At 55.5% G+C, this 21,915-nt stretch overlaps 1 protein-coding gene across 4 annotated transcripts in view; it reads right to left on the bottom strand.

Moving 5' to 3' along the window:
- RSPO1 (R-spondin 1) overlaps positions 1 to 16,334 on the bottom strand; it is a 31,766-nt gene extending 15,432 nt beyond the window's left edge. Inside the window, exons 1-3 of one of the 4 annotated variants that reach the window (XM_087760863.1) lie at positions 2,495 to 2,531; positions 2,294 to 2,369; positions 2,038 to 2,157 (exon numbers count right to left, since the gene is read on the bottom strand). The gene's annotated coding sequence lies outside the window, so the exon portion shown is untranslated. Of the gene's footprint in view, positions 1 to 2,037; positions 2,549 to 16,198 lie in introns of those variants that run through there. The other 3 variants (XM_087760862.1, XM_087760864.1, XM_009470873.2) reach the window with 3 other exon arrangements.
- Between the last annotated feature and the right edge of the window lie 5,581 nt (positions 16,335 to 21,915).

Genomic DNA, 21,915 nt, shown 5'->3' with positions numbered 1-21,915 from the left:
CAATGAAGGACATCCTGCAGCCAGCCCATGCCACCTGGCTGCGCACGAGCGTGTGGGGAAGCTGCAATCCCAGAGGATCATCGTCGGAGGTGGGTTGTTGGTGGGTACGGCTGGAAGGCTGTCTCTGTGTTTGCCAGGGTCTCAGGCAAAGATGGGCACTTCAGTCCTCGGGGAGATGACAGCTCGCCCTCGTGGAGCTGCAGGGACGATGTCTCTGCCGGCCAGTCCCCGCCTCTCTCAGCTGCGTGGTCCCCGTTTTCCCACTCTGGGGCCATCCCCACAGGCCAGGAGAGGCTGACCTGGCCCCCAGCTCTGGCCTTCACTGCAGTCTCATGGCCCTGTAGTACAGGCAGAGTGGTGCTCTGCCAGCTCAAGTCTAGCTTGGGTGATGGAAACGTGGAGTTTATGCTCTGCTCTGCCACTGCTTGCGCACGCTGGCACGGCCAGGTTATTTCGGCTGTGCTCAGGGAGTCACATCCATGCCCCTGTGGCCCTGGAGCACCCTGGAGCCTCTGCACCCCTGGCTCGCTCCCCGCTGTGTCCCTCAGGGTGGTGCTGCTGCTCTCGCAGCGGCTGCGCTGGGGCTGGGGAGCTGATCCAGCTGAAACGAGCCTTTTTTCCAGAGTGGTTTCCAGGCATGTTGCAGCGCCGGCATTCCCAGGCCCACGGTGCTGCCGCCGTCCTCCCACCCAGCCTCTGTGGCCCTGGCCCTGCAGCGGGGATGAGGTGATGGGGCAGTCAGGAGCTCACCTGCTCCAGGGTCACGGATTGACTTCAGACAAAATCATTCAAACTGGAGAACACTTCGGGCAGATGTTTCACTGCAAGTGCTGGGTCCCCGCGGGATCTCAGCCTAAACCTGGCCACCACAAACAGCCCTGGAAGCACTGCCCCAAGTCCACAGACCTTCAGGTAACAGGAGTTTTTGCAATGGTACCCGCCAGCCCCTGTGCAGGAGAGCGAAGGCTCCACGCCTGCCATGCTGTGCAACATGTGCTTCTGCTGGTATTACCCTATTTTAATGCCTTTTACTGTAAGACACCCCTTCATAACCAAACTGCATCACCTGAACACCCCCTCATCCATCTCCAGGGCCATTCAAGGGAATGCACACGCCTGAGCCTACAAGAAACCCCAGCAGTCCAGGCATGACCATTCCCCAGTCGCTCGCACCCGCGTCTCACAGCACCCCAGCTCAGTCGGCACGGAGGACCAGGAGGACAGAGGCTGAAATGTCACCTTGACCCGAGCCCACGTTGGGGAGCCGTGTCCCTGCCTGGCTGCGGGATCGCGCTGCAGCGAGCCCCGAGCCCTTGCTAACCCACAGGCTCGGCAGCCCAGCACCAAGATCCAGCAGCACTTCCCCTGCACATCAGCATGGGGTGTTAACACGGACGACTAATTATTACCATGATCACTGTTAACCATTTCCCCACTGATCCCCCATCCGAAAACCCCGGGAGTACGTACTTACCCCGCACTCTCCGGGTGCCTGCCATGCCCCCATCGGTGCCGTCCTCTGCAGGAGGCTGAGTTAGGCGCAGCCACGACAATATTGATACAGCAACTGCTTAACTGCCTCGTCCCCTCATTGCTCAGCTCGGGCACGCTCCCATCTCTGGAAGTCAGTGGGAAAGCAGGCAGGGCACTGCAGCCCGCTGCGCAGCACTCAGCGTCTGCGCTGCGGCCGGCGAGACCCTGGGGCTGGTCCAGTATCAGCAACGACTCCAGCGAACGGATCAATATTGCGACTAGCTCTCCGTGTCCCCTTCCCGGGTCTGGGAAGGTAAAAGAGTGGCAGGGGACAGCGCGCAGCAGCCCAGCTTCCCCGCAAAGCCCCACGCACCTTGGGGGTGGGGGAGACGGGGATCCCAACAGATCGTGCTGTGATTTCTCACAGCTTTCATTGTCTGAACTCATTATCCACATTGCACAAGGCAAACCCGCAAGTCGGATGCTGACAAGGCTTGCATTCCTCATTAGCAGCCCACATTGCAAAAGCTTCATCTAAACAAACATGCATTCTGAAACCCTTACCTCTGACTTGTCACTCCCTCATCACTGCTGAAAAGACTCTACTGGTTTCTCAGTTTTAAAATACTACAAGAACAACTACAAAAATCCTCGGTTCCTCCAGAGAAAGTTACATGCACGTTTCTGTCAAAAAAAATGAAAAATATATTCATGGCGAGTTCATGGAGAAGTCTGGTGCGTTTGGGTCTGGGTATTTTGTTCACTTGTTTTTTAAAGCAGGTTTCTAACAGCTTCCCAGGTTTTGCGCAGAGAAACAAACCCTTCTGTGATGTGCAGGATTTCAGCTCGTAAAGATCGCCCAGGCTAGTTCATACTCCATCAGCCCACGCTGCTCCCTGCGTATGCAAAGCAGAAAGTATGTGATCATATCAGAGCAATTTGCACATTAATAAATCCTGGTCTCAATGCCGTAGACTCCATCCCCATCCACCGGGTAGGGGCTTTTTATTATTATTATTACCAGAGTATCCAGCTTTGTAAAGGCATCTAGTGCAAACTCCTGCATGAGGGAATTCCACCCCACTAGTACCACCTCCTAAGACAATATCCAGCCAAAATATTGTGACTGTTGCAAAACCCGGACTGGAGCTCCACAAAGGACCTTCCAGCGTTGCATCCAGAGCCAACAGGGTCTCAGTAAATTACTGCAGAGTGACACACCATCTAGTTGTCTTTGTAGTCTTTTTTTATTTATGACAGTTAATTCTAAGTTATTACTAACATTTCAGTGGTAACTGGCATATGAAGTCATCAGCTGTCACAACTGCATCTGTTAATAAACATGTCAAATATTAAAAGCAGCTTATTATCCTCGGGAGGGGGGAAGGCACTAAAGCAAAGAGCTTGAAAGCCTGGTTATTTTTCAATCTCTGGCTGTGCAGCAGGAGGAAATGCTCACGCTCAGGAAAACAGCGCGACTGCAGTGAGGCTGTGCTGGGATACCTGCCCTCCATCACACCTGGGCACCCTGGGAGCTCTCCTCCCCGTGCTGTGGTCAGCTCTCCTTCCCTTCTCTGCCTTAACCAGGGTGGCCAGCGGGGACGTGGGACGGACCCCTGCTTCACACGGGCGCAAAGGGGAACATCGAGGCTTGGGCACCTTCCCCGAGATCCACTGTGCCTGGCGGGCTGAGCAGGATCTGGCCTGGGCAGCACCCAGCAACTCGCCCTTGCCAGCGTGCTAGCGCGCAATGCCATTCCGACTCGGCTGCGCTTGGCAGCAGGCAGCCCCAACCTGCCTGTCCCCCACGGAGGAGGCAGAAGTGCCCCAACCCCAGGGGAGCCCGGGGGTAGGCGCAGGGGGTCCCCATCCCCTCTCATGCCCCCTGCACCAGGCACTCAGGCAGGGAGCTTGCACTCCCAGGGCACGTGGCCATGGAGCCGTGCTGGACCCTGCACCAGCGTCTCTCTGTACAAGCCATAAACAGGAATCAGTGTCTGCCTGCTTCCCGAGTGGCCGGCAGTGCCATGTGGCAGCGGGTCCCCGTGCATGACCCTCATCCCCGGCTCTCGTGAGGCCGATGCGGTGCCCATGGCCATGGGCCTCTGCCAAGAGCCCTGGTGCCTTGGCAGGTGGTCCCAGGGGCACAGCTGTGTGGCAAGCTGCCCATCAGCCTCGCACCACATTGTGCCCCGTGGACCCCAGCAGTCTTCTGGGGAGGGTTGGTGCTTCCCTTTGGTGCTCCCAAGAGCCCGGGAGGTTGCGCGTTCCTGCTTTGCAGGGTCCGCTCCCACCCAAGGGTGGGCTCAGGAGGACTCAAGGGTGTGGTGGGAGGGACAGCAACGTCTGTCCATCCCCCCTTCCTTACCATTTAAGACCATCATCCTTAGTACAAGAGGGTGGAGTACATCTCCTTGCTTTGCTGAGCCACCTGCACTCTGAGCCTCTGCAGCTGGGGAGGAGGCTGCTGCTTCTTCACATTCACCTTCCCTCTCTTGGGAATCTCAGACAGAAAGCTTGCCCCTCTCTAACACTTTCCTTGTCCAATTGCCTCTGGCTTTCTCTGTCTGAAGGTAATTTGCAGGCTGTGCTTTTTGAGGGGTGCTGCAAAAATCAATGGCAATATCTTCTAAACTCTCTACATGAAGGTCGTTTGGCCATAACACAAGGTAGTCTCCGTAAAGCCCAAACCAGTGACCTGCAGTGGGCAGGAGTGAGGGAGCTGCAGGAGATGCACTGAATGCTCCATCTTTACCTTCCCCCTTTTGTGGGTCAACTTCTCCAACCATCTGAACACGTTTCAGTATTTATTTTAGGTGTAAGAAAGATCCGCTCAAGCAAATGCCTTAATTCTTCTGTAATGAGTAAAATTTTGTCTTAGCTTCCAAGTGTTCCTAGGGACATCACAGGACAACATGCTGATGGGTGAGACACCCATGCCAAGCAGTGACTCACCCTGCAGGGCTTAGCAAAAGTCTTGAAGCAACAAGGAGCAGAATTATCTTCACTTGACCCTCCCCAAGCTTGCAGGGCTCCTAGCTGGAAGCCAGAGGGCACAGGCTCTTCCAAAGGCTGTGACGGGCTTCTAACTCCCGAATCCCCACCCGAGTCCCTTGTTGGGGACCAGGGCAGGTCCCCTTTGACACCCCGCTGCCCACGAGCCACCACTGAAGATGGGGCTCTGAGCATCCCCAGCAGTCGCTGGCACGAGCCCTGGAGCTCTTTGCGGGACTCAGTATGGAACTGGCAGCCCCGAGGAAGAGGAGGGCTGGGGTACGGGACGTGGCATGGAGCAGCCCCCCAGCCACACCGGGGTTTGAAGAGTCCCACAGATCTGTGTTCTTCACACACGTGCAATCATCTCTGCTTTGCACAGCGCTTTTGCGGGGGCAGGTATGAACACAAAGATGCAAAATAACCCAAAACAGGCAAGAAGGAAAATCCACCCTTTATGCAGCTTTTCCTTTGCATTGTGTTTGTGTTAATTCACATGTATATGGAAGTGTTATTCATCCTGAATTTTCTTTGGCACCTCATTAAATGTCCCTAGTTTCCTACTTGTAAACGATATTTTCTGAGTTCATCGCTATCTCACAGGAGCATTAGTGAATGTGTTTTGAATATTGGGCAGATGCAAAGTGTTTACTGTTGTGAATCCCCATATTAAAGACCTTTTCTATTTATATTTCAAGATTTTTTTTCTATTCTAGGAAATTCTGAAGTACCATCAAATGTTGCTCTGGGACAAATTCACTTAGTTGACTGTAAGAGTGAAAAATTTCATAAACCAAAGATCTTGTATTTTATGCTTGCATTGAATAGCCAAACCTTTTTCTTTCTAATCTCTCTCAGAGCACTGCAACTCCAGTTGACAGTTGTAGATCAAGTTTCAGTCTGGAGCAAATGTTTATAACTGAGCAATAAACCCCAAAGACAGAGCTCTAGAATGGAAATGCTGACAAACCCAGCTGCAAGAACAGGGCTACCGGACACGTCAATAATTAGTGAACAGAGCAGTATATCTGACTGAAGGCAAAGGAGGTGTGCTTGCCAGCTCCCTGGTGTTAGAAGGTATCATTGCGGAGGACAGTAAATCACACTAAATCCTGCCTTAACACCCTCCACAATAAATCCAGCATCAAGTCCCACATTTCTTCCTCTTCTGACAGGCAGCTAATTTACCGTTTTGTTTTTCTTTAGTTAATGGCTGTTGAGGCTGATCCTGAATTAATCCTAAACAGGCTGTTTCTCTCTCGTACAAAAGGACATGAAATTCCACATTTTAGCAGGGTAAAAATGCCAAGCGGCTCCAGATTGAAAGCAGAGCTGCTGACTTGGGAGATTTTCCCTGCCGCCCACAGAAGTCCTTGCCGAGCAGGTGCCTGGCAGCCTGGGCTCCTCGGGCCGGGCCACGCAGGTGCAGCAGCACGGCAGGCAGTAGCGGCAGTCCCAGCTCCCGGTGCTGGGGAAACATCGCCCATGGCCCACAGCTCGCCCTGGGGAACGCGCTGTGTGGGGAAAGGGGCATCGGGATGTTCCCGGAGAAGACGAAGGCTGCCTGAATTCATTTGTTTCGGGGTTTTTTGGGTGGAAAAGCAAGCAGCAGGTCTAATTCTGCATTACAGGTATCACGCAGCCTGGGCGACCCTGCCCAGTCAGCTCCAGTCTTTCCCCGGCCAGGCTCCGGGTCCCGCTCCACACAAAGCCGAGGGGACAACCTCAGTCCCCCATTTCTGCAGAGGAGGCACCGACTCCCCCACATCCCTCAGCCCACTGTTCGAGCACATGGTTCCCCTCTCCATTAAAGACCTGTCAATTTTTGGTCTGAGTTCATCCCTCTCCAGTTCCTGCCCTGCAGCCCCCTCTGCTCTCTTGGCCAGGGGAAAGGCCTCTCCTCCATGGAAATCCTGCCCTGCCTGGGGACCATGGGGACCTCCAGGATGGGGCCAAGCTGCCTCCTGCCAGGAGCTGTGTCCCTCAGCTTCTGGGCACAGCTGAGGGCAGGGGGGGCCCTGAGGCGCAGGCGATGGGGTCTGCATCCAGCAGCTCCGGCACTGAGCACCGCAGCTTCTGTCAGACCCAGGGCTCTTCGCCCTTGACATTAACCCTGTGTGCAGAGGCAGGTACCAGTGCCTACAAGTTTTCGGCTGGCACAGAGAGTGCATTACTCATCCCTGGTGCCTCATCAGCCTTTGATAATATCTCAGCATAAGCAAAAATCAAAAAAGACTCTTGCCGAGAAAGCAGAAGGAAAGCAAGAACGTTCTGAAGTTGTCTCCGACGCTCCTAGCCTCAATCTGTGGTGTGCTGCTTCTCTGCACCCTGCTTTGACACAGAGGTCTGCTTCTCAGAAGGCTTATCTCTGTGCGGAATGATTGATAGCCTGGGCAATTGTTTTTAATAATATCTGAACACCTGCAGTCCTCAGTCCCCGGTAATACAGTTATCCCAAGTGCCTAACTTATTGCATAAACAACTGCTCTGGTTGCAAAGACAACTATCAAGTTCCTGACACAGGCTGCACAAGCCATGCTGGGGGGTCAGGCACGGGGGCACGCAGGATCATGCTTTCCACGGGGAGATGCGGGAGCAAGAGGAAGGGGAGATGACTTTCTGATAGGATCACCCAGGCATGCCTCTTCTTCCCGGGTAGAGCAAGCAAGCCTGGGCTTTTGGCCAGGCAGCGCTGCTCACTGGCCTTGCTTGGAGGGGTTGGCGCTGGCAGTGGCCTGTGCCGGGAAGGATGTCTCTGTCCGGGAGTGTCCCCGGGGAGGTCACCCTGGTTTGGTGCTGAGCAGCCGCGAGCTGCAGAGCCATGAAAATGACTTCTGCATAAAACTCTTTGTGGGTGGAGGAAGAGCAAGATCCGCATGACCCACCCCACCCCAGACGTGGCACATCATGCCATGGGCAGATCAAGAGGGCTCTGGCAGGACCGACTTGCTTTGTGCTCACCAGGCACGGGGCAGGGAGGCAGAGTTCGAGTGGTGAACGTGTGCGCCCCAGCGAGCTGCCCTGCTTTTCAGGATCTCTCTTTCCTGCCTGCCGCACTTTCTGACACCGTGCCCCCTGCAGGCTGGACATTTTGCCTCTTTCCAAGGAGCAACCTTATGCGCATGTTGGGAAACGCTCCTTTCTCATTTGCTTCGAAGGCCCTTTTCCCCTGTTGTTTGAGGAATGCTGTTTGAATTAGCTCCACGGATTGCAAACAGACCCCGTTGTTTTCCTTTCCCAATGCAGGGAGGCTTCTGTTCTCTTTGGCCTGCTGGATTAACCAGGGGGCCTCACACGCTGACCCCTCTGCAGCTCAGGGAAGCTAATTTAATCCCAATATTGTTACAGATCACAGCAGGACGGATCTCACAGATTCCTTGAGGCAAACCAGCACTGAGCTCTGGCAGAGACAGCAGTGCACTGTGTTTGTAGAGGCAGGAGCTGCCACAATTTTTTCTATAAGATTTCCTCTACAAAACTTCTGAGGCTGGGGAGGAAGGCAGTGCTGGTGGGATGGTGGGAGCACCCTGGGCACACAGGTCCCACTGAGGAGCTGCTCCACTTGCATCCCCCAGCATCCCCCAGTGTCCCCCAGCATCCCCTGGCACGCAGGAGGGTGGAGGGCTACTCTGGATCCTGGCAGAAGAGAAGGAGATGCAGACTGGCATCTCCTCACTATTTCTTTCTCCTCATTATTTTTTTTTCCCTTCATACCTGCTCCTGGGCCTGGATTTTTGAGGTGTGTTGTCATCAGGCCATACCCAACAGCCACAGCCAAGCTGTGCCTGCTCCCACCAGCCAGCGCCTGCCCGGTCCTTGTGTCAGTCCCTGGGCAGGTCACCTTACTTCACATCTGCAAGGTGGAGCTGTGTCCCGTCCCCCCCGAGCCAGAGCACAAGTGCCTTGCTGCTCTTCCCCAGCGTTGCGGGGGACGGCAGGGTTATGGCATGGGGGTCATGGCTCCATCCCCAGCCCCACGCTCCTCACACCAAGTGCTGGGCAGGCTGGGGCTCCCTCTGCACTGCCCACACACGGCCCCGGGCACTGCCCTGCTCACTGCCCCAAGCACTACCCCAGGCATTGCCCTCTGCTCTCTCTCTCTCTGAGTTTATCAGTTCCCTCCTGTGTAAAAGCCCAACAGGCAGGCAGGTTTGCAAGCACCTTTCTTGGACAACTCAGCTCTTTACTAGCTCAGCTGCTCCCTGCCCTCCCTTCCCCACGCATAAAGCAGACCCCTCTGAGGTTGGTCATAGCAAAACCACTGGCGAACACGGACATTTGTCCCTGCAGCCTTTTCTGTCCCATAATGAGTCCTGTGGAAGTGGTCTGTGATGTGATGCTGAGCCTGGAAAAAGGCATCCAGCACCTTCACGGTGGGGCAATCGATATAAACCTCACTTGTATTTTCATGGGGAAGATCTGCCTTCTCATCCTGCGTGCAATGTCTCAGCTCTGCCTCCCCTTGCTCTCACAGCCCCACCTGAGATGCATTGCTCTCCCTGAGATGAAAGTCCAGCTGTTCAACAAACCCAGCCGAAGCCCCGATCCCTCACACAGTGCTAATCCATTTCCAAAGCACATCACGCTTCACACAGGCTGCAGCAGGGTCTGCTCTATGGGCCAGCATGTGAGGGGACAAGCAGCCCGGGCTGCTGGCCGCAGCCAAGAAGGGTGTCCAGCCCCCGCAAGCCGGGCAGGGCAGGGGGCACGGGAGCCACTGGGATTTGTGGGGGAAGCCCTGCCTCTCCCCATGTCGCTCTGGGGGCTTTGATGTTTGGGAAAAGTCAATTGCTTTGGGACGCTATTGAAGACAAGTTTAAATGATGACACACCACAGGGCTGGGACTTCCAGCGTTTCTTGTAACTCCATCCAGAGCTGGAAGTGGAAGAGGCCACTGGCACAGCCAAGAGGACACGAAACCAAGAGCCTCTGCAGCAGGAGCAGCCCCGTGAACAGCTTGTCCCTCTCCAGGCTTCTGCCCCCTCCTTTCTGCCTCCATTGCTGTTGCGCCCAGCAGCAGCGGGGCAGGAGCTGGTGCTGCCGTGGGGCCGGGCTGGCCCCAGTTCTCCGGGAGCATGGGGCAGAGTTTGGGGAGGGGGGATGGGGCATCCGGGGGAGCCACAGCCCAAAGATCTGGTCCCAGGAGGCTGGGCACAGGGATGGGAGCTGGGCATGCGGGCCCCTGCTCGAGCACATCCTCCTCTCGGCCACGAGCAACTCTTGGGAACATTCCTGCTGGATGACATTTCCCAGGGCGTTGAGAAAAGAAAAAAAAAAAGGCACTTTTTTCCCAATATAAATTCTTGCAACATTAAAAAAACCACACAATAGCTGTAAGCCCTGAAACAGCTGGGGGTAAAAAAGCTACAGCTTGGCATGGAAATAGCACTACCATCCCCACCAACTGGTCGAATCCCAGATGTGAGACATGATGTGTGACAAAACCCCAGAGAAGGACACGCAGGAAGCTTGTAATTGTTGTGGGCTCCCATCGCTGCATGGGGACGCAGGCTCGTAACCTCGGGAGTCCCAAGTCCCCCTGTCAGTAACCTGCAGCAGTGAGAGCAGAGAAGCCACGGCCGGCTGGGCTGGCTCTGGGACCAACATGAGACCCAGGAGCATCTGGGGCCAGGGTGAGCCCCTGGCTCTGCTCCTTGCTGCCCCAGCTGGGCCCTTGCAGAGAGCAGGCTGCCGGCAGGAGGGACCCTGGGGCAGTTTTGGGACCTTTGGATGGTTTTGGGACCCTGGGGCGGTTTTGGGACCCTCAGATGGTTTTGGGACCCTGGGGCAGTTTTGGAACCCTCAGATGGTTTTGGGACCCTGGGGAGGTTTTGGGACCCTTGGATGGTTTGGGGACCCTGGGGCGGTTTTGGAACCCTCAGATGGTTTTGGGATCCTGGGGCAGTTTGGGGACCCTGGGGCAATTTGGGAACCCCGGGGCAATTTGGGAACCCCATAGGCGTGAGCCAGAGGTTCCCGCTGACCCGCAAAGGGATGCAGCACTGCCGCTGGTGCTCTGGGTTGTACCAAAGTGGCACTGAAGGGTGAATAGTGCCTGTCGCCGTGTCCCCGCTGACGGCGAACACGCGTACCCTGGGGAGGGAGCTGCACAGGTCAGTCCAGACCCACGCAGGCAGACAGGAATATCACTATACTGAGCCCAGCATAAATAAATCAGCTGAAAACATATGTTGAGGGGATCCTTGTGCAGCAAAAGCTGTAGAAATGTGCTTGCTCTGCTGCATTCTCCAAGACATTTGCAGTACACCTATAATTATTTTAATTACAATTAAAGACTGTCTCCTGTGACTATGCCGAAGGAGCCCAGGCAGGGCTGTGCGTACGGCCTGCCTTCTGCTGCACTGCGGCTTTTCAGAGATTTCCAGTGGAGCCAAAAGCTTTGCTGGTGTGGATGGGATATGTCTACGTATTGTGTTTTAAACTATATAATTAATTGAATGCAGTGCTCTGCAAGGAGCTAATTCTGCCAAGGGATTTTGGTAATTGTACAGACATTGAGAGGAGCAAGGCCCAGCCCCGAGCACTGCGGGGAGCTGCAGGGAGGAGCCCGGGCAGCGCGGGGGGCCGGGCCCTGCTTTCGGGGATGGAGGAGGCAGGGCAGAGAGTGGGGATTCGGGCTCCCGGGGCTGGGGTAAGGGGAATAGGGAGGCCGAGATGGGGAAGATGAGGGCAAGATGAGGAAGTAAAGGGCAGGACGGCCGTGCCAGCGCAGGCCCAGCCCCATTCGCCAGGCCCACAGCTCGACGGGAGGGATGAGCAGAAGAGCTGTGGCAGCTCTTCCCTCTGTCTCTCTCTTTCTGCCCTTTTTCCCCCTTTCTCTCAGTTTTTGCAAGTGTTCATCATGCAGGACCTCGAGGTGAGGCCTCACTGCCAGCTGCCACTGGCCCTGCCCGCATCACCCCGCATCGCCCCGTACTGCGGCACTTATTGCACACACTGCCCACTTTACATATCTGTGTCTGCACGGGAGGCATTTGTACGTATGTTAAATATCTTCAAGATGACAGCGTGAAGAAGAGAATTGATTGAGCCTGGCTTTAAAAGATGGCAGAGCAGAAAGCAATGATCCGAGGCAAAGGCAAGAACGCTTCAGCCAGGCCTTTGCCGGAGCGCTGGGCTGGGCGGCAGAGCGGGTGCTACCGAAGCCCATGGCGGGGCTCTGAAGTGCACGAAGCCTGTGTGAGAAGCGTGGTACTTCTTCTTGAGGAAGAGCTTAGGTTATGCTGGACAAAAACGTCTGTGGCCAGCCACTTCCAGATGCAGCTCCAGCAAATACACATTAGATGCTATTTCTTGGAGATGCCTTTTCATTTACAATGGGAGAGAATAATAACGCTCCCGTGACTGCAATGTCGGCAAGAGAGCTACCACAGCCATGACAGCCTCTCGTAGTGCCTCCGCCCTGGGAGCTTCAGGGTTTCGCTTCCAATTAAGTTTTTCATATGGTAACATTCAGAATTTTGATGGGAGATGAGGCTACTTTTGTCTAAGAGAGAACATACTTTCACTGTTGCGCCCGGCCCAGGAATGAGTTCTCCACTATTAAAATGTAATTTAATTTATCTCCATGGATTTTGTGATGACTAGGATTTGTTCTAAGGAGACCTTTAAAGGAGAACTTTTGCATTATTAAATGTATGTGCTAGGAAGTTGAGTTCTGGCATCCTCTGATAACCAAATTTCTTTTCTATCCTCCACTATATCCATCATGATAAAAGCCCCTGCCAAAGCCCTAACTCAAGCCATGCTTCTGGCATATTGTGAAACGAATCAGGAAAAAAAACCCCACCACAAGATGCTCTAGTCCAGTATTTTTTTTAATCAAAGTTTCAAGGATATTGATGGTTTACCTCATAAGGTAAACATTTGTAGCCCAGTTGCTTTCCCAGGGTTGAACCAGAAGCAAGTGGCTAGCTGAAACTGCAACTAATTTGCTCTGACAGACTCCAGTCAGCTTCAAAATGAGTTTTCTTAAAAATCACAGGCCCTTTACACACGGAACAATGGCACTGGTACCTTCCCACTTAGGGCTGCAGGATGATCCCATTTTCCAGGGATGAGCCCGGTGGATGCCAGGCTCCTGCAGTGCCTCTGGGCACCCACTGCCCATGGGGGACCCCAATCCACTGCGGGGGCATCTCTGTGCCGTGGGGGTGATGGGTGATGGACCCTTGTCCCTTTGCCCTGCCTCACCCTGCCATGGCGGGGAGACGCTACCTGTCTTTACAAAGGGCGAACCCCAGCCACGCGCTGGTCCTGGCCAGCAGCGGATTTCCCACCCCGGCATGTGTCTGTGCCCCTAAGGCGCACACCTGGGAGCAGGGCGACAGCTGGGGCATGGCCACTGACTGGCATCTGGGATGACCTGGGGCAGGTCCCCGTGTGCCGCAGAGCTGGTCCCTCGGCTACGTGCCCCCCAGGCCCCTGCCATTCCCAGATACATCCCAAGGGGCGATGGACGGGGCAGCTCATGTTCCAGCCACACCTTGGGGTCATGGACACGGCCCTGGGACCTGAATCCCGAACCCAGGATCGGAGCACTCCAGCAATGGCCACGGCACACACGGCTCTACTGGCAGGTTTCTCCTGCCAGCTTCCACACAGTGTGCTGGAGGGGACAGCCTGGACAGGCAATGCAGCCCAGGCTGTCCCGTCAAAGCATGACTTCGGCAAAGAGGTGCTGAAGGTTTTGGGGTGCCCCACAGTCTGTCCGATGGCACCACTTGTGCTGTCCTCCCGCAGCACCGGTCATGGCTAACCCCAAACCGAGCTGCAGCGGTGCTGGCTGGGAGCAGGAGCAAGTGGGCGCAGGCAAGCTGGGGTCAGGCTGGAGGGAGCCAGCCAGTCTGTGGGGACACTGGTGTCTCTTTGGGCAGCCAGTGGTTAACAGCAACATCCTGCTGTTCTGCCTCCTCCAAATTGCATGCAGTGGCCTGGGGTGCAGCGCAGCTCTCAGGGCTGTATTTATTCTCCACTGACAGCTGGCTCACTGAGGATGTCCCTGTGCCAGCCTTTCTCCTTGGCAGACCCCAGATTAGTGTGCACTAGTTCCAGCTCTACATTCATTACCTGCTAACTGATGGGAAAGATCCGGGTTTTGACGCCAGCCAGCACCTATCTATGCACCGACTCCTGGCCCCAGTGAAATCTCAGCACCTCAGAGACCCGAGTCCTCCTTGTTTTCCCAAACCTCCTTCGAGCGAGGCAGTGCATGTGTCTCCCTGTTCCTAATGGTCTCCCCAGTGCTTGTCCAGCACAGCTGTGGAGCCTGCTGCTCACTGAGCCGGCACGCTGAGGCTCAACAGAGGAGATGGCACAAGTGATCTTTAACTCGCTTCAAGACCCACGGTGCTACTGTGCTCTCTGTTAAAAGCTCTGTGCAAAGCATGAGGTTTCCTGTGCACAAAGAGGAAGGTACCTTTTTTTAGAGCCTAATTTTATTGCTTCCCTGATGCATTAGCTCGTGGACTGGAGCCACAGCAAACCGTGCCATGGAAAGAGCTCCCGTCCCTAAGAGCGTCTCCAGGGCATAACAACGGCTCCAAAACCAGGAGGGAGCCAAGATGATTTCACCACCAAGCCTGGCATTGCCCCCAGCACTCGGCATGGCACGCAACACCTTGTTGGCACAGTTGGCATGCCCGCCCGGCAGGTCGCCGCACTGGCACGGGAGGACGACGTGCCTGTGCAGTCCCAGCTGCCAACTGCAGAAAGCTGCTGCTCTGCTTTGTGCATAAGTCAAAACCTGTAAGCTACTGGTTACAGAGACACTATTTCAGCAGACTGAAGTGGGAGAAGGGAAAGAGCTGCCAGATCCCAGCTGGTCTCTGCTCCGGGAGCTGATGGAGGATTAGCCCAGCAGCATGTCTTTACAAATTGTCGGTTCCCAAAGTACACAAAACAAAGCTCTGAGGACTCAGCGTCTCAGCACAGAGGCAAAGGCAAATACTTTGGGAACCTGACAGCGCTTTCTACCGGGACACACGGATACGGGGACCCTGGCTTCCTGCAGTCCCCGCAGAGCGCTGCCTGTCCTGCAGCGCTTCGGTCTCGGCGGATGCAGCATTAGGGCCAGCACCTCGGAGCAGATTCCTCCTGCCTGCAGCCCTGCAGCTGCCGGCCAAGCCTCTCCCTCCCCGGGCTGGTGCCCCCCAAACCAGAGAAGGTTTGCAAAGCGATCACGGGTCCCTCCTGACATATTCTGGTGCGAGGAAGCCATCTGCTCTAGAGCACGGGGAGGCTGCTGGTATCACTTCTCTGCCTCACACAGTCTCAACCTTCTCTGCAAGGCATCAGCCCCGGGGGCTTGGGGTGGACTGACACCCCTGCGGAGAGCCCACAGACAGGCCCAGAACTGCACCAACAAAGAACAGTGCTGGGGGAAGCTGGCACAACCCGACTTCTACAGCCCTACCAGCCCAGCATCATGTGCTGCCCCAGACAGGGAGGGGGATGCAGGGCTGCTCCTGCTGCACGGGCTCGTGGCAGAGCTGCTTGTCCCTATTTCCCTCGGCTGACACTGCGGCACGTCCTGCTCCCTGTCCCAGCTCCTTGCCTGGACACTGCTGGGAGGCTGTGGTATGTGCCGGGTCCGAGCTGACCCTGACCCTGTGTCTGCTGCTGCCCCCGGGAACAGGGATGTGCCAGGCGCTCTCCCCGTGCCCTTCCTTCAGCTATCCCTCCCGTTAACCCCCCGCCCTAAATGCATGACTGTAGTTGTGCTGCTGGAAAACAAATGCATGCCAGGCTGCAGCAGGCACGGGGAGAGGCGTGCTGCCTGCTGCCTGCTGTCCGCTGCCCGCTGCCCACTGCTTCCTACCCATTCTCTGCTGCCCGCTGCCCGCTGCCTGCTGCCACCCTCCTGCATGGGGCTGTGGCCTCCCCGCCGGCCACCCTGTCGCATGCGGCGGCAGAGCTGGAAGCACTCGCTACTTGTTTCACAGGAACTTCCGACATTTCAAAAATTGTTTTCATTCTGGCTTGGAATGAAGACAAATATTTCAGAAATTTCCTGGATAACATAAAGTTTAAAATATCCTCCAAACTAAAATAGAAGAAGTAGGCTATCTCAGCTCTTGCATTATGTCATATCATGCCAGCTCATGGTACACTGCGCAGAATTACAGATGACTTGTCATGAGGAGATGTAAATAAAAATACAAATAATGTCAACAAGAGAGGAGAAATGAAATGCTGAAATGAGAAATTCTCAAAAACGATTCTTTTCCCCCTTGTGCAAATTAATTCTCCATGGGAAATTGCTTGGATTTTATAAAAGAGCATGGTTTGGCCAAAGCAGCTTTTCTATTCTCCGGAGAAGGAGGAACACCCTGCCGGCGCTCCCCACCAGTCCCGTCCAGCCACGCAGCCCAGCAGCGATGCTGCCGCAGCCAGGCTGGGTCCGGGATCTCCCCGTGCCCCTTGCCTGCCTGCACTCCTGCCCCTGTCCCCTGCCCCCTGCCCCCTGCCCGCGCTCAACTCCTTATCTTGTTTCTGGGAAGCCAAGGGCAGGCGTGCTCCGCGGTCAGCCCAGCGCACCCTGGCCCCGGCTGTCTGCCGGCAGAGATAACGCCAAGATGGATAAAGCTGGGCGCTGGGGTTAACGGCGCGAAGCGGCTTCTCCGTTGGGAGAGGAGGAGAAGGAGGTTGTGTGGTCCCGCTCTGCCCGGTGCTGGTCGCAGAAGGGCCGCGGCTGGGGACGGCGCTTACCTTGGCTCAGCTCTGCCCAGCCGGGGCTGGCTCCTGCCCTCCCTGCGCCCGGCGCATCGCCCACCCGGACGGCCGCTCAGCGCCGGCGTGGCTGCCCCACGCCGGGGCTCTGTGCCGGGCAGACCTCCGGGCGCCGGCTGGCACCCATCCCCCTGTCTGCCCCGTGCCTCTCCAGAAAGGCACTGCTGGGAAGGAGCGCCGAAGCTCATGTCTCCGGCGCTGTATCCACCCCTTCCCACCCTCTTGGGGTTCGGTCCTGCCAGTTCCACTTGTGGGCTGTCCTCACCACTTTGGGCCTTTCTACCGCTCCCCTTCTTGTGGCTCTGGATGTCACCACAGACACGCTTTTATGAGAGTGGGCTTGTGCAAGGCTTGTATAAAGTGTTCTCAGAAATACGAGGTCCTGTCATTTGTAAAACTAATAAAAATGTCCAATAATTTTTACAAGGGAAAAATGAGTCATTGGATGGCACATTTCTCATTACTGGCATTTTACAATTAAAATGAGCATCTATTGAATCAATCCAAAGCTCTTATTGTTAGCAGACACTAATAACTTCCTGAGCTATTGAAGATACTTTTTTTCTGAAGAAACATGACCCCTGACCAAGGCATTTCTCGTCGAGAGTGGTATCCAGCTGAGACCAGCTCTGCTCAGCTCCTGCTGGAGTGGTTTCAAACACATCCTGATGAGACTGGTGGCTATAACTGGGTGGGAAATTGTTTTTAAGCCCTCAAAAATGTTCAAGATTTCAAAATTTTTCCCGCTCCACATGGGGATGAATCCAGAATTGTTCAGCGTTTTTACAAAAAAGAAGAAGTCCTCATGGAAACCAGCTCCAGAATAGCCAATAGCCATGGGTCACAGTGAGCCGGGCGAAGCGGGGACTCCCGCCTGCCCCGGCCCGCCGGCGGCTCGGACCGCCGTGCTGGTGGCTGTGCTGGCATGAGCCGACATCTCCTCCCAGCGTGGGACACCCATCCCAGACCTCATGACCTTCTCTGGTGAAAAATGAATCCAGTGAAACTTTCCCGATTTCACTGCAGCAGTTGCGCGTGCGTGGCCAAGCGCTGGTCTGTGCTGCGCTCTGCCCCGCGCAGGAGCCAGACCAGCAAAGCGGAGTCATCACCACCTCCTGCCTTCAGAAGATGGAGATTTTTGCAGCTGCTTGTGTTTTCAAAACCCATGAGAAACTTCAGGACAATATAGAAAGGGTGTGATTTTCAACAGGCACTAAGCCCATCTGCTGCTACCTCCTGAAAATCAGCCTCCTTCCAGATGGCTCAGGATGGATCCTGGTAACCAGAATCCCCACCTGCTTTTGAAAATGGACACCCTGATAGAAAATGAAGGATGGTCTGAGAAGAGTTCAATGAGAAGCAGTCCCGCAGCAGCACAGGGTGCAGCCAACGCTCAGAGGCTCTCAGTGCCCCCAGCCAGTCCTTCTCTGCCCATGAAGACTCATTTCAGCCTCGTGAGATTAGTCTGAGAAGAGCTAGCTTGACTGCAGGACTCATTTCTCAAAGCTTCTCCAGATGAAGCAAAACGGAGTAAAATGCAAAGCCCACATACTGCCTACAGCAGAGGTGTCCAGGAGAAACTCCTGCTGTAGGATTTAGCAGGGGGAGCTCCTGGTTGCTGTATGGCCAACCACCAGCCAAACCCTCAGCACGTGCCCCAGGGTGCACCACCTGGGAGGCGGTGGTGAGGCCGGTGTCACTGGTGCAGACATGGGGGATGCCACGGCCACCCGCGCTACTTCCCAGGACACTTGCTCCCACCTGCCAGCAAAGCCCAATGAAAAGCAAACTCACTTGGGCTTTGGGTGACATTCTGCTTCTCTTTATGTTCATGCTGGCATCACATTTGTTCTGAACTTCTTTGTGGAAGGCATGTTTTAGGAGTGCTCTTTTCCCACACGTGGCCACCTGCACGTCCCCAAGGCAGAGGGAGAAGCTGTTTCCCTGCCACGATGCCAGAAAAGGGAAGCCAAATTCTCCCCACGTGCACAGAGAATACAGTAAGTTTCTGGATGAGAACAGGCATCTTTCCTCCAAAACCCAATGGACCCTGGGCAGCCAGGCTGCTGTCACTTGTGGGGAGGTTCAGTCCCTATTCATATGATCAAACACGTGCAAAGCTGATGAAAAACTCCCATGAAATCCCACTGCACAGCAGTAACAATGAGGAAGTGCTGGCTTCCAAATACCGAGTGCCCTGCCAAAGAGCAGGCAAGTACATTTCCTGGGCTGCGGGGGTCTCCTGATGTTGCTTTTGCCATTGCAGATCCTCTTCGTGCGGGTCTGCAAGAGACAAGCCCCAACCCAGCCGCTTCTCCAAGAGCCTGCTCAAGCCCTTTGCCAGAAATGAGTGCCCAGAAACTAACGCCCAACCATGACAGAGACTTCACTCTGTCTAGAAGAGTCCTTATCAACACTAAGCAGAGGACTGAAGCAGGCGCTTGGTGTTTGCTGGTTGAGCAGTCCAAACTGGGCGCATCAGAAGGATGCTGGGCTCTGCTCCCTCTGCACCACACTCTCTCTGGACTCTCCTCTCTCTCTATCCTCCCCATTTGTCCCTGGAAGGGATGGTTCTTTCTCTTGGGAAAGTGCCATGGGAGTGGGGATGCTGATGCTGGGGACAAACAGATGAAGTTGTTTTCCATTCTCTGTTATTGTGCAATGGCTCCAGAGCTGGAGACACTTCCCACTTCTTTTCCTTTGCTACTGAACACGGGTGTTGGGACGACAATATGTATTGTCATTTATAAGCACTGTAAGACCCTCCTGGGACCTACGTGCATAAATCTTGCGCTTGCTTTAGCATTCTTTTTCTCTGTTGCATCCTTGCAACACAGCTTCTGCCTGTGCTGTACATCTGTGAGACTGAGCTCTGCAGAAACCGAAGTCCTGCTCCTGAGAGCATCATCTGTGTTGCTGCCATACTCCTCCTGCTCCAAAGGGAGGGCTGTGGGAACTAGATGCTAATCCAGTCTGTCCCTGCCAAGGTCCTGCTGTGGCTGCCAGGTGCCTGAGCGCAGTGCACGCAGCGGGCATTGCCGACTGCCGGCAAGAAATGCCAAGAGCTTCCCTTTATGGCTCCGTATTTCCTGTTAAATTTTTATGGGATTTCCTCAGCTTTCAGATTTATGAACGTGCTTGCCTGGCTTAGGAGGCCCAGGAGCCTGGTGTGGGCAGCGGCCAGACGGTGGCAGAGCCGAGTGGGGAGACCCAGTGCCAGGAAGGGATGGGGGCCCGCCTGGCTCCCTGGTGCCCACAGCTGCGGTTGCCCATGCCGAGAGGGCAGCCCTGACCACGAGTGCCACCGGCCCAGCCGTGCTCCCAGCTGCGCTCCCAGCCGCCCACCCGCTGCAGGGACAAATCCCAGGTGCCACCACAGGCGTTCAGCCCCCGGCTCCCGCGGGGCTGCCTTGTGCCTGGCTCTGCAGTGAATTTGGCGTCCCCGCCACAGGGACTTATCGGCTGATGTCGCAGGATTTCCTCACCCCGCCGGGAGCGCACAATAGTGAGGACAGGCTGCTCCGCAGACACCCTAATCCCTTGGCAATTGTGCTGCATTTCGGGGGGTGACAGTAGTTCAATGAAGGTTTGCAAGGTTAGCAGGAACGTTAATCCTTACAGAAGAAAAATGTGACAATTATTTAATGCCATGGCTGGGAGCTTTTGTGTTGCCCTTAGTACGATGTGTTTGTACTGGGCAATGTCTCATCTAAAGCATTGCCGAGGACAAAACTGCCCAGGCTACCTGGGCACTGGCTGCATGGCTGCCAGGGCTGCGGGGTGTGAGAGGGGACGGGCGCCTGCATCCAGAGGCTGCAGCCGGAGCTGCCAGATGTCTCTGCAGCCTGGCCCTGCTTCTGCTCTGTCCTTTTGAATTTTCATAGGAGCAAGGGAGTTTCTGCCCTCATCCAATGAAAGCACAAACATGTATGCGGCCAGAGCACACAGGGACAGCTCTTGGGAGCAGCAGAATTTTTTATTGTCTGAATTAGATTTCCAGAAAATTGGGTGTCTCTTACAATTCAGAGATGCTGCAGAAGAAGTGCAGCTGATGAGCTCCTGCTCTCCGACTGTACGCTGTGGTGCAGTGAACTGCGGGAGGAGAGCATGGAGGGCACAAGCCCTCGGTCACTGAACGGTGATCCCCAGGGCAGGCAGTGAGACTGTCTGAGCGGAGGGTCCCGGCACCCCAGGGGCAGCTCAGCAGGGTGGGGAGCACCCTCCATGAGAGCCTGCAAGAGCTGCCAGAGGCTGGAGGAGACGTGCGAGTGCAATTGTGTCAGTGCAAAGCCTTGGCTGCTTCCCGCAGGACAGCTCTTCTGGCACTAGCGAGTCACTGGGAGGTGGAGGAATGAAACACCCTCGGCGCTGCCAGCCAGCTTGTGTGCAGAGAGCTGTGACAGCCATCCGGGGATTTCTCTGGCTGCAGGGTCTGAGGAAAGGGAGGGAAGGAAGGGATAAAGCACTGAGATCACAGACGGGATCCCGCCTGCTCGCCCAGAGGCAGGCGCAGCACCACAGCACACCCCTCCAAGCTGCTCCCGGCGGCGCGGGTGAAAGTGCCGACGTGCTGTCCTCACCTGACCCCGCACACGTCCCCACGGCACGCCGATAGCCAAAGGCAGCAGGAACAGCCAGGTCTGGTGGCATTGTGACAGCCTGAGCATGGCCAGTGAGACAGGGGGACCCCACAGCGGTGCCTGGTGCTCCAGCCAGGCTGGGGCAGCATCTCAGCCTGGCCAGAGGCAGACACCTCCCCAGACATCCCCTGCATGAGACCGGCAGCCTTCAGCCCATCCCGGCTCCCCTTGGCTGCCTGTGTGGCTGGGATGTCATACCAGCCTCTCCGGAGAAAGAGGAGCTGCCAGCCCCTGCAAGAAGGCAGCCCCAAAGCACCCGGCAGGCTCCCGAGAAGCTTAGGACAGCCTCCCCATCACCTGCCCCTTCCGTCCCTGCAGCTCCTGGCCACAATCGTCCCCTGGGCATGCCGGGCAGGGCAAGAGGCCACCAAGCACGGGGCAGTGGGGGCAGGCTGTCACCTGGTGCTGGTGGCAGGCACCGTCCTCGGTGGGCAAACAGCCGCCCAGGTTACCCACGCAGCCCCGTTCACATGGCGGCGTGCATGTGTGCGCGCTCGTATGTGCGCGCTTGTATGTGCGTGTCTAAGTCATTGCGGCTCAGTGGATTTTAGGCACTGCAGGCAGAAAGTACAAATCTGCGTCTGATTAAAATGGCCCTTTGTAATATAACCTATATGAGCCTGCACTTAACACCCATCATCCTGAGGAAAGCCCAGGCTCTCTTCCAGCCAGTTGGGCTGCATGCCTCCGGGGCAGATCTCCCAGGGACATGAGACTGCCGGGGCAGGAACTTGGATGCGTTTCTGTGCGGATTCTTCCCCCTTCTAGAGAGGCACAATGGGGCTTTGCATGAGTGATACAAACATGCCAGTTGTACTTAAGGTTGACAAATAATGTAAACCACACAATCTGGTTTGAGGGAAACGACTTCACCACAATTTATTTTAGTGCTTTAAACATCACGCCAAACTCTGTAGTGAATTGCTAAATTAATGCCGGGCTGCCATCTAAATAGACATCTTCAGATCACAAGCATGTTATAGGGGGAATGGTTTCCTTTGAAATGGTTCCCACAGCTTAAAGGCTGTGCAGAGAAAAAATGTGCCCAGGATTCAA

Source organism: Nipponia nippon, unplaced genomic scaffold (assembly GCF_047370975.1).
Source record: "Nipponia nippon isolate SJK-2023a ecotype South Korea unplaced genomic scaffold, ASM4737097v1 scaffold_23, whole genome shotgun sequence".
NCBI classification, from domain to species: Eukaryota; Metazoa; Chordata; class Aves; order Pelecaniformes; family Threskiornithidae; genus Nipponia; species Nipponia nippon.
Note: the sequence above shows the minus strand (reverse complement) of the source record. Positions and strands in the feature narration are given on the sequence as shown.